The 12,500-nt window shown below is 36.6% G+C and overlaps 1 protein-coding gene across 1 annotated transcript in view; it reads left to right on the top strand.

Annotated features, from left to right (window-relative positions):
- LOC137626844 (uncharacterized) overlaps nucleotides 1–12,500 on the top strand; it is a 39,994-nt gene that overhangs the window by 1,109 nt on the left and 26,385 nt on the right. The gene's annotated exons all lie outside the window — the stretch shown is intronic.

Consider the following 12,500-nt stretch of genomic DNA (forward strand, 5'->3'; position numbering starts at 1 on the left):
TAAAAAATAATATTTGGTCTAGTACACATACCTGGGGTAACATTTCTCTTTAATGGATCATTTGATGAATAGCCATTTTCGATATGTAAACAAAAATTTCTGACAATCAAGAAGTATTTTTAATATTCAAAGTGTAGCCCTTGAATACTTGTGGGCTGCAATCATTCTGTAGCGGTTCATGCACAACTGTATAAAGATCAGCACTAAGATTGAGTTTGTTCCCATCTATCATTTCCAGGAGATTACTTACCCAAGACAAATAGAAGTCTCCATAGATTAAGATTATCTGTACGCTGGGTGGTTGTCCGGTAATACTTTGACTCTTTCAAATTGACCAACTGGTTATTCAAGAATTACACATTCTAGAGCTTTGTAACTAAGGGAAAGACTGGAAATACGTCTGGTTGAACTTAATTTCTCCTAATCTAGAACACTTTTCAGAATCATTTGAACTATAGCATTTTTTTTTTCAAGATTTAGGAAACTTGCACTCATCGATGCTAGTATTTACTATTGTTTTAGTTATGCCAGCAAGACTTGAAATGTTTCCTCACCAAATTACTTTAGATATTGGCATCTGATATGTCACGCAATTTGTTTTCTTTGTCCTCTTAACAATGTTAGGATGGTAATGTTAGAGGTTAGGATGCCAGAAAACTTTAAATCAATCATCTATTGTTATGTTATTCAATTTGGTTTTTCTTATCTGTTTATCTCGCACAGCACTAAACTGATATGGAATACCTGCAATGACCCAACTATGTTTTCTGATATGCTTTATTGAATTCTAGACATTTATTAGCCAGTCCTTGGTCGCTCTACTTTCAGGTAGCCATTAATTTTTTTTTATAAATTTTCATATCCCATTTTCACCTTTCAGGAAATGGCTTAACCTTTTCATGTCTGTTGCTGTTTCCTGTGTCTTTTTCTTGTAGTATTCATTAATTACATTAGTACTTTACGTTTTTGATAACACCAATAGATTTTCAGTTATTAATTGCCTCCACTTTCTATCTGTAAAACCTTTCTCTCTAAAGTCTCCTAGTCGAACCAAGTATATCTATTCTGAACTATTATAGTATTTTTTATCAGGAACACGAGGTGTTATGATCAGTTTTAGTAACCCTGTCATATATAGTTATTAGGCAATCAACACGTGTATAGCCTAATATGTTTGTAGTCATGGTCACATGTGATAATGATATATTATTTTGCTGGTAGTTCATGAATGAACATAGGAGATAAAAATAAATAATTTATAAAGCTTATTTACTTCAGCGCTGCTTGTTTCTGCAAAGGTATTCTAATAGTTATAAGATTGTGCACTGGAGAAAAAGTTCACTTTTCCTCCATATTAATATCAGATACTATAGAAGTACAATTTTCTTTCACATCAATATCAGATAAGATATTGTTTAGTCCACCACTTAAAACTAGTGTGCGAGAGGAACGTTATGTTGTAGCTTAGAGGCAAAATGAATGCAGATAGTGAGTTCATAAACAACAGGTTCCAAGCAAAAATGTCACAAAAATCAAACATAATTATTCATGTAAGCTGGCTTAAACAGGCTCTGTTAATATTTTGGGGGCAAGCAAGATATACACATAAATAATATAAGTAGCTCCAGTAAGGGGCTATAGAGGTCGTTGATTGGGGCGTGAGCGAGGGGTGGAATATGTTAGTGATGGGGAGCTTTGTCGCTGGTTTGGCACGCCAAGTAGTGGGCATCTGTGTCCAACTGCATTCACATCGGCTTAAATCGATGATGAATAGTTGTCCTCTTCGTCATGAGTTGAGACATTGATGGAGGTCTTCAAGGTGGTGATGCGGCTATCAACTTTGGTTATTGGGTCCTTCATGGGAAAAATATCAGCATCTGGAATGGTGGGACGTATATGTTCTGATAGGCGCTAATCTAAAGGGCATAAAGTTGATTCAATTTATGAGGGGAGCCATATGCTGCAGGTTGCGGGTCAGATATACTGGATATTTCCCTGAGGGCGAGCGAATCCTTTTGATCCCTAACGATTGGTGAGAGAGATGAAAAAGCTTGGCTATAGAGGGGGCTGGTGATGTCGAGTACTGATACAGGAGGTATGTTTTGAGGGTTTTTCACACTATTAGGGTATCCCCTTAGTTGTATAGCCAGTCGGAGATTTCTAGGAATGTGTCCTTTTAGACATCTGTGAGGACTTTGTATGCTTTGCTGCATTAGCGAATCATGACCTTGATGCAAAACTGGACTTTGGCATGCTGGAACCAGGAGAACGCTTTTCCCCTGGTGAAAAGGGGCAGTTCCATTTAGGCGTAGTGTGTCGAAATGTCACGTTTGGTGGACGGCATTATCTCCAAACACTACGGCACAGCAGTGAGGGGGAGAATGAGAATAAGCAAGTCATTCAGTGGTCACCAAGTGTAAGAGAGGGACGTTAGGCTATAACTGAAAGGCGACGTGAATGCAAAGGACTTAATTTCAACAGATAGAGAATTTATATGCAACAGGTTCCGAGCAAGGTCACAAAAATACAAATATAGTTATTCAGGTAAAGGCAAGCTAAAGAAGGTTCTTTTAACTTTTAGCCCGCAGGCAAGGTATACAATACAAAAGTGTGTTTGAAGCAATTGTGGTACACTAGATCCAACACATGCCCATTCAAAGTTGGTGCACAATCAACGTTATTAACCAACTGATATTTTTCGCATAACAATTTTTGGAGCTTGTTTCATATTAGGCCGATTTTCATATCCACTTTCCATTTTTTATTAGTCTTTCTATACTGAGAAACACTTTAAACATTTACCATAAGGTTATGGCCTCCGAAACCCATTTTTTTTTTTTTTTTGGCAGCAAATAACCACCCAGAATCAGGTAGCTCTGCCTCACTTCAAATTCACTCCTCTCATTAAACACTTCAGGACTTTTCAAATTTTCCCCAACTATTATTTTTACTAGAGGAAGATGTATATAGATTTATGAAGCCAGCACCTAATGTTATTTTGTAGGCTATCTTAAGCTCCGAGTACGTCTTTTCATGACTGATTATTTTTCATGAACCACTTGAAAGAGTTTTTTTTATAATAAAATTAGTACATTAGATTTGTTATTAGTATTTTAATATTTTTGCCCATGAAATATTTTAGTAATGTATGAAAGTCACTTTTTAAAGCGACTATTTTTCTACTGGACCTTTTTTTTTTCTTCTGAAAGTAAATGGAGAGATTATACACATAAGAATTTACTAGCTTTTCAAGTTTCAATAACACAAAAAAGTCAAAATTAGAAAAGAAATGTAGTGGAACTTTTCTCTGAAAATATTTTGATTGTAGATAATTGGTTCTATTGTTTTGGGAAAAGATTGATTGTATAGACTTCAGTAGTATGCATAATTATTATAATCATTATCTTTTAGCAGTTATTTTTCTTATGACTTTGGATCCAAAGGAGATATTCGTCATATTTCATAGTTATTTACTCATGAATTCTGAGTCCCTTCCTTGAAATCACAAAATATTGCTCCTCATTCATAGCCACATATCCTACTGGCACACATGACTATTACTGGGCCAGCATATCTACTCATTTGTGTAATTATAAATGCAATTTTTTTCCACTCTGGAAAAATTAGTTACTTTTTGCGATACATTTAGCATCCTTCAGCAAAATTCTAACATGAAGATTTTAAATATATAAACGAGCAGACAAGGAAATGCGATAATCATCATTTTAGGGAGTCGTAAAACAAATTTTATTTACCAATACCGTAGACAATATATGAAAATTGATAGCGTTTTAATATGAAATAGTCATAGAAAATTATTTAATTTTTGTATATGGGACACTTAAAAAAATTGCTTTCCGTCGGGAAAACTGTCTGCTGAAAACTAAGTATATATATTCACTAAAAATTTCAGTCTTATCCATAACTCTTGTTCTCTGCATTTTCATAGAATAATATTTTCATTTTCAATCATTTTCAGCCCTAATTTTCTGCTTTCAGTATTCAAATGTATAATTTTTTTGTAATTCCTTTCATGGCATTGGCAAAACTTAAGCTGTTCAGGTACTACCCATTAATACTAACTCCTACATAAATATAGTCTAAATTCTTTAAAACTTCTTTAGTTGTGCTGTGGATAATTTAGGAGAGAAATGGGTCTCTCTGTCTAACTTTCTTTCTCAATTAGAATTTCTTACTATCTTTACTCAGTTTTAGGGTTGCTGTATTTTCTTCAAGGCTATCTTTAAGTGTTCTGGCATTAGATTTTTTTATTCCCAGTTTTAGGAGGACTTTTATTACTGCAGATGTTTTAACAGAATGAAAAGCTTTCTCAGAGTGTATAAATTCCATAAATAGTGGTTTACCGTACTGTTATTTTCCCATTAGCTTGTTGAATCTATGGATATGGTCAGTTGTTAAATACCTTCTTCTAGAGCCGGCCTGCTCTCGCGTTTATTTCTTCTTCTTCGTCTACAGCTTTTCCCGCTATGCAGGGTCTCTATTTCTAGAAAGCCTTTTCCAAGTTCTTCTATCTCTGATGTCCTCCATTGTGAGATCTTTCTCTTCCATATCTGCTGTTACACACTCTATCAGATGTTAACGTAATTTTTCAGTTTTTAGTCAACCTTGTGATTTTGCTAACAATTCATATGAAGTCATTCAGTATATAAGTATTTATCTTTAAGGAAATTTGTATCCTATATATGATTTTGCGCCTCCTCCCCGGTCGTTAAAGTTTTCGAATTACCCTTTTAACACACTTTTATTTTTTTTGTTTATGTTTTGGGCACGTGACTGGAGACCTCGGTGAGGGAGGTTATAAGAGACAGTGCTTGTGTTTGGAAGGGCAGTTCAGGCTTTCTACAGAGGCTATACCCTTTTGACCTGCAGCTGCAGCATTTGGAAAATTTTATCCACGCCTTTGGACGTATTACGAGTGCCGTCCTTCGCAGGTACGCTTCTGGCCACCTGCGGTGTTGCGTCCTGCTTGTATAGCAGGTGATTTGTGCACTCTGCGGTCTTATCTTGCTGCCACCTCAGTGGAAGATTTTCCTGAGGTGTTGGGAGCATTCGCTTCACAGTACGTCTTGAATTTTACTGCAGCTGTGGGGGCCTTGATGCCCGTCAGGAGGCTAGTAGGGAGAAAGATCCCAGGTAAGCATTCTTATTTTGTATGGTCGTGCAGGACCTCTCGACTCCTCCTTCCTGGTGCTTCTGTGTTCCCCTTTTGGAATTTCGGAATCACGGCCTACTGTAAGGAAAGACGTGTGTTATTCTGGGGTCACGGACTCCCCTTCTGAGTGTGAGGAGATAATTGTTGTTGTTGTTGTTGTTATTACTCAATATAATTTTTATGTAGATATATACTATAATGAACTGTTGGAACAGTCTTAATTTGTTGCCACTTTTGGTTGGTTTCGTTATGATTCAAAATTCGTGTGATATTAACAGCCCCATGGCTTTTATATTATTGTTTAGATATTAAGTTTAGATTATAAATATAGGTAGGAGATTAAGTGTTTTCTCCCAGTTACTCTATGCCTCCCTTCACCAACTCTTTAGTTATAGGCATTGTTTGTTATATTCATTTTGATCTGGCCAGTTATGTCATGTATGTTTGACGTATTCGTAATAATGTGTTTCTCTCTTTTATATCTGTTTAGGGTTTAGTTTTCAGCAGATAGGAATCCCAAGGGAATATTTAAGGACTAGTGTTTGTCCTTGGTAGTCACAAGGTTGACTTTAATTATTCTTTGTTTGTTAATAAATATTGTTGAGTTTTCCTGAGTGTTTTCGTCTCCACTGGCCATCTTTTGCTAGATACTTTGTAACAACACTGAGTGTACATCCTTTAGTGCAGACAAACCTGCACCACGGCCCAACAAGGGTCATAATACATATATATATATAAATTTATATATATATATATATATATATATATATATATATATATATATATATATATATATATATATATATATATATATATATATATATATATATATATATATATATATATATATATATATATATATATATATACAGTGATGCCTCAGGATACGAAATTAATCTGTTCAGGATGCGGTTTCGTATCCTGATATTTTCGTATCCTGAGTCGCGTTTTACATGTAAATAGCCTAATCCGTTCCAAGCCTTATAAAAAGTCACATTTTCTTTCATAAACACGCTAAACTGTAGTAATAAACATGCAATGCAGCCATTTCTATCATTCAATAATTAACACAACCGTTAAAAACAGCCTAATCCCTTCCAGAAACCACTATGAGATTACTCAATAATGTAGTTATAGCCAAGTTATCCCCCCAAGCCCAAAGAAAACGGTCCGTTTTCTTTACTACGGTACGTACTGTATAAAAGTTACGGTACTGTATGTACGTAAAGCATTTAGATCAGTGAAGGTGTATTGTTACTGTACCTGTACGTACACCTAAATTAATGATTGATACTGTACCTGTACACTCTGAAAAAAAGGTTACAGTTAATTAGTGTAACAAAAAAGTTGAAACTTACCTTTTGATTGAGACGATGTCCGATAGCGAAGTCGCGGCAGAGAAGGATGGCATAAGGCAGAAAACGTAACAAGTGACAGACTACGTACAGTAATTTACACACTTAACACATTAACACTTAAACTTTACGAAATAAAAAAATGGCAGAAATAATTAACACTTAACATTACGTATGGAAAACTATAAAATGAAAGAAAAAATTACTTTAACACTTAACGGTAACATAAAACTTAAAATTGATTTTTTTTTTTGCTTTTTTATAACTTTACGTTTTTCTTATTTTCTAAATCTCTTCTACTGCTTCATCACTTTCTTTTTTCTGTTTCTTTTCTTTACTTTCACCTTCTACTTCTTCATCTCTTTCTTTTTTCTGTTTCTTTTCTTTACTTTCACCTTCGTCTTGGCCTACTAATACCGCTGGCCTTTTTAATAAGAAACTATCCATTGAAGCTTGTTTCTGCCTACTTTTCAACACATTTCTAAAATGCGTTAGGCAAACGTCATTGCAGTGTTGAAGCGCACGGTTGGTATAAACTTTTTCTGGATGTTCATTTTCGACGAAGTCTACCATTTTATGGAAACATGCAAGAATTTCCTTGATGTCTGCCGTTTTCAAAGGTGCAACATCCTCCTCATCACCGCTAGAGAACTGATCTTGAACATCACTCACTTGCATCGTCTCCAACTCCTTCAAGTCGTCTGTCGTCAACTCCTCGTGGTGCTCCTCGATAAGTTCATCGATATCTTCCGCACTAACTTCCAGCCCCATGGACGTACCAAGATGTACGATGTTAGCCACCTCAGACTGCTGAATTGGTTCAGGATCGTGAACGATCTCGGCTTCTCCTCCAGGCTTCCCGAATCCCTCGAAGTCTCGTGCAGAGACAGCATCAGGCCACAGCTTCCTCCAAGATGAGTTTAGGGTACGCCTCGAAACTTCCTGCCAAGCGAGATCGATGAGTTTGAGGCATATCACGATGTTGAAGTGATCTTTCCAAAATTCACGCAGAGTGAGGTTTGTACTCTCTGTGACTTGGAAACATCTCTTGAAGAGATGCTTCGTGTACAATTTTTTAAAATTAGAAATAACTTGCTGGTCCATGGGCTGGAGGAGAGGGGTGGTGTTAGGCGGTAGATACAGGATCTTTATGAAGGAATACTCGGCCAGAAGATATTCCTCGAGGCCAGGAGGGTGAGCTGGAGCATTGTCCAACACCAGCACACATTTCATAGGGAGGCGCTTTTCTTCCAAATATTTTCGGACAGTCGGACCGAAGCAGACATTCACCCAATCAATGAACAGTTGCCTCGTTACCCAGGCTTTTGCATTCGCCTTCCACATCACGGGAAGGTTCTCCTTAATGACTTTGTGGGCTTTGAAGGCTCGGGGATTTTCTGAATGGTACACCAGCAGGGGCTTTATCTTGCAGTCCCCACTGGCGTTTGCACAAAAAGCAAGGGTAAGCCTGTCCTTCATAGGCTTATGTCCGGGTAGCCTCTTCTCCTCCGCCGTGATGAATGTCCGACGAGGCATTTTCTTCCAGAAAAGCCCAGCTTCATCGCAATTGAAAACTTGCTGCGAACTGTAGCCTTCCTGCAGAGTCAACTCTTCGAACGTTTTAACAAAGGCTTTGGCGGCCTTTGTGTCCGAGCTGGCTGCCTCCCCATGCCGTACTACTGAATGGATGCCAGTCCTTTTCTTGAACTTCTCGAACCACCCACGAGAAGCCTTAAACTCTGGGGGTTCCTGCTGGGATGTTCCTTCTCCTGCTCCTTCTTCGGCCTGAGCACGCACGAGATCACCGAAAATGGCGGAGGCCTTCTGGCAAATTGTAGTCTCAGTGATGGTGTCTCTTGAGATCTCTTTGTCCTTGATCCACACAAGAAGCAGCCTCTCCATCTCGTCATGCACGTGCGTTCCTTTGTTGGAGAAAATAGTGACGCGCTTAGAAGGTGTTGCTGCTTTGATGGCCGCCTTCTGCTTCAGGATTGTACCTATTGTAGACGGATCCCGGCCATACTCCTTGGCGATCGCACTTAAACGCATGCCAGACTCGTACTTTTTAATGATTTCAAGTTTCGTCTCCATCGAGAGCATCGTCTTCTTCTTCTTTCCTTCGGCAACATTCTTGGGACCCATGGCTACAGTAATACGTAATATAATACACTACGTAACGTTATATACAGTCTATGTATAGTAAACACTAATACAGTACAGTGCACAGTAACGAATGTTTATTAACGATAACACGTGGCGTACAAATGTACTGTATATTAACACTAAGTCAAACAAGCGAAAGCACACAACACAATGTCTGTTAACGATACCGCGGTCGGAACGAAAAGAGAGAGAGAGAGATGAACGCCCGTGCGTAGGCAAGCTGGGATAGTTGCCGACCAATAGGAAAGCAGGATCTTATGGCGTCAGCTTGCGTCTGAGTAGGGAGATAACCAATGGGTGAGCGGGAGGCTGTAAGTGAGTCTACCCAAGATCAAAGTCAGGTGGTGCGCGCTTTTTAAAATTACTCTCGGCGAAGAGTTGGGATCTCGTAAGGTTATCATATCCTGAAATTTTATCCGTATCCTGGGGCATAAAAATCTTCGAATCACTTTTCGCATCCTGAATTTTTCGTAAGCAGAAACTTTCGTATCCATAGGTATCACTGTATATATATATATATATATATATATATATATATATATATATATATATATATATATATATATATATATATATATATATATATATGTGTGTGTATATATATATATATATATATATATATATATATATATATATATATATATATATATATATATATATATATATATATATATATATATATATATATATATATATATATATATATATATCCGTATATAGATATAAATACACACACACATACACACACACACATATATATATATATATATATATATATATATATATATATATATGTATATATATATATATATATATATATATATATATATATATATATATATATATATATATATATATATATATATATATATATGGTCCCTCTGCGCTCCACCAGTCTTATTACCCAGTAGGACGTCCACTCCTTCTAACAGCAAATGAATCTTTTACCGCAAAATCAAAATTACCTGTCACCAACTCGCATGAAAATTTCAAAAGTCAAAGAGGGGTAACATCTTCACCTCCTATTCCGTTCCGAATGAAAGAGTCTCCTGTGAGAGACTGTTCCACCAACGGGTGAACTACTCTTATTACCACACTCTGGTTACAACCTGTATCGCACAATATCTTGACCTGGGTTTGCTCACTCCCGTCCATTGCTACTAACATACCTTCATAAATACATGGTTTAAAGATATTCACGCTTTTTGCGTTTGTCCTGTTTGTCGTGTGAGTGTTGACTGGTTTACTTTCCTCTTCGTTCTCTCCAGATTGTTTTTTCTTCTTTGCATCCTTAACCACTTTGGCGACTGCTTTCGGTTGATTCGACAAACATTCATTACTGATATGGCCTCTCTACCCAAACTTAAAACAGACAATATTAACCTTCTGCATATCTGCTACAATACTTGAAGAAGGATGATTCGACGGTTGTTGCTGTGGTACTATCACATTCAGCTTAGAAACAGTACCAGTGCTACTTAATCTGTAAAGAGTGAAATCGTTCATATAGTTATTATTGAACTGGTTCCCATGGTTCAGAGAATACCTGAACGACAGTTGAAGGTTCACACCCGAAGAACGTTCTCAACTGTTAATATTATAATATTCACTTAGCAAAGCTGCTTCTTCGAGTTTCTTAACTCTCTCTCTCTCTCTCTCTCTCTCTCTCTCTCTCTCTCTCTCTCTCTCTCTCTCTCTCTCTCAAGTACATTCAAATATGTTCAGGAATTCAACATAGATACTGCTCTAGCATTATCTATTCTTCCAAATCAGCCATTTCCATTATCTTAGCTACATCTGTCCATATCTTAAAACCTTGTCGTATCTTTAAAGCGTAATCCAGGAAAGTAATTTTCTCGTCCTTCCTCAACTTTCAGAATCTTTCATTGAAATATTCTGGGGTCTTTTGATAAACTTGCAGCACATTGCTCTTCACTCCTTTATACTTCATACTCTGGTCCTGAGATAAAGAAAAGAAAGCACTCGGCCCTTCACAAAGAGCCCACTTTGCAATAACACAGACCATTAATCTTCTGGTCATTTCCGCGTAGATGCAACTGTTTCAAAATGATCGAAGAACTCATCTGGGGCCTCTTCTGTGAACCTTGGAATTAACCTCTGGGCATCCGCCACATTATACACTGGTTCGTGCCTAGCAAGGGTGGTCTCTGTCTGCGTTGTCAACTGTGCACAAGCCTTAAACAGTTCCAACTCTCTGCACATGTCTCACTTCTTCCCTCTCTTTTTCTTATTGTCTTGTGATATCCCTTGCTTCAATCTCTCTTGCATGTCTTGTAAACTCTTGGACTTCTTCTTGTTCTTTTTCTTCTCGTTCTGCCTCTTTCTTCTCATCTTGTTTTCATATCTTTCGCATGTCGTCTTTCTTCTCTTTCTTCTTCTTCTCATCTTGCTTCCATTTCTTCCCTTTTTCTCTCTCTTTCTTCTCGTTCTGCCCTCATCCTCAACTTAAGGAAATTCTCCTCCGCTGCTATTCATTGAATCTTAGCCTCAACATCCCTATCTGCTTTCATGGCTTTTATTTGTGGTCAAACCGGTGCTTACTTGGCTAAAGAAAATATCCTTAGCCTACTTAAACAGTTTATGAGCTGCTATAGTATTCTCTTCTGATAAGTTTCCTGAATTTATCAACGATTTTCAGGCTAGACTCTTGATTTGGGGTCATCCCACTCATTGCATGGCAACCACATGCCATTAAGATAGAGAGCCACTGAGCTTCATTTACATAAGCTTTTGACAACTCCTGAATATTTGGGTTATTCAAAAACTCTTCAATGTTAAACTGTGCCAACATATAATTTAGCAATTTCGAATATATCTCCAAACAAAAAAAAATATCCTAACCATACACAAAATCCTATCAGCACAGTATTGTTCAAAACCATTATTCAAAACAAGGCCCTGTTATCACCAATATTCAAAGACTTGCTTGATCCCAGGGGTGTGGGCACCAAAAATATATTTTTCTACCGCTCGCGTCTGAAAAAAAAAAAAACACATATAATATAATATACACTACGACTGGTAAGTTAATCAACCTCTCAAATTCCAAAGTCTTGTCTTTGCTTTTAAATTAAAACTGTTACACTCTGAAATATTAATATACGAACTCAAATAACTCCTAGAGATCAATATACAAAACGCTGAATATCCAAAAGTCTCTTCAGTACATTCTAAACAAAACTGGGTAATTATTCTTTAGAATTATTTAAAACTATTACTTACTACGACTCATTAATTGGATACGAGCAAATACTATTTCAAAAAATGGTGGTCGGAATAGTACCTTTTTACGAAAATATGTAAACTTCAACACTTTCCAATAAATTTTCATAAATCAATTAAATCACTCGAAATTTCAAGTCTGAACATAACTTAGATTAAGGAAAAAATGTTATGAGGTGAAAATTATATAATTACTTGACTTTGAAAATTAAATCTTAATAAACCATAGACTAAGACTAAAGAATTACTATATATTAAGACTATATATTAACATGAAATTAAATCTGAATATAATATTTAGGTGTGACACATTGAAAATAGATATCCAGATCACAATACAAGAACCTTGCCTTGCTTGAGGCCATTCTAAAAAACTCTAAAAAAGTTATTATAAGAACTCACTATGTTTATTAAATCCGTCACACCAAAACATTGACAGGTCACAACACTTTTAAAAGAATATACTGAAGTGTGTATGAGAGTGAGAGAGATGGGAGATTGCGATCGTAATGTTGGAAATATTCATCTATCTCTGCAACATTGGGGTCACCTGATATGATAGACTT

Source organism: Palaemon carinicauda, chromosome 34 (genome assembly GCF_036898095.1).
Source record: "Palaemon carinicauda isolate YSFRI2023 chromosome 34, ASM3689809v2, whole genome shotgun sequence".
NCBI classification, from domain to species: domain Eukaryota; kingdom Metazoa; phylum Arthropoda; class Malacostraca; order Decapoda; family Palaemonidae; genus Palaemon; species Palaemon carinicauda.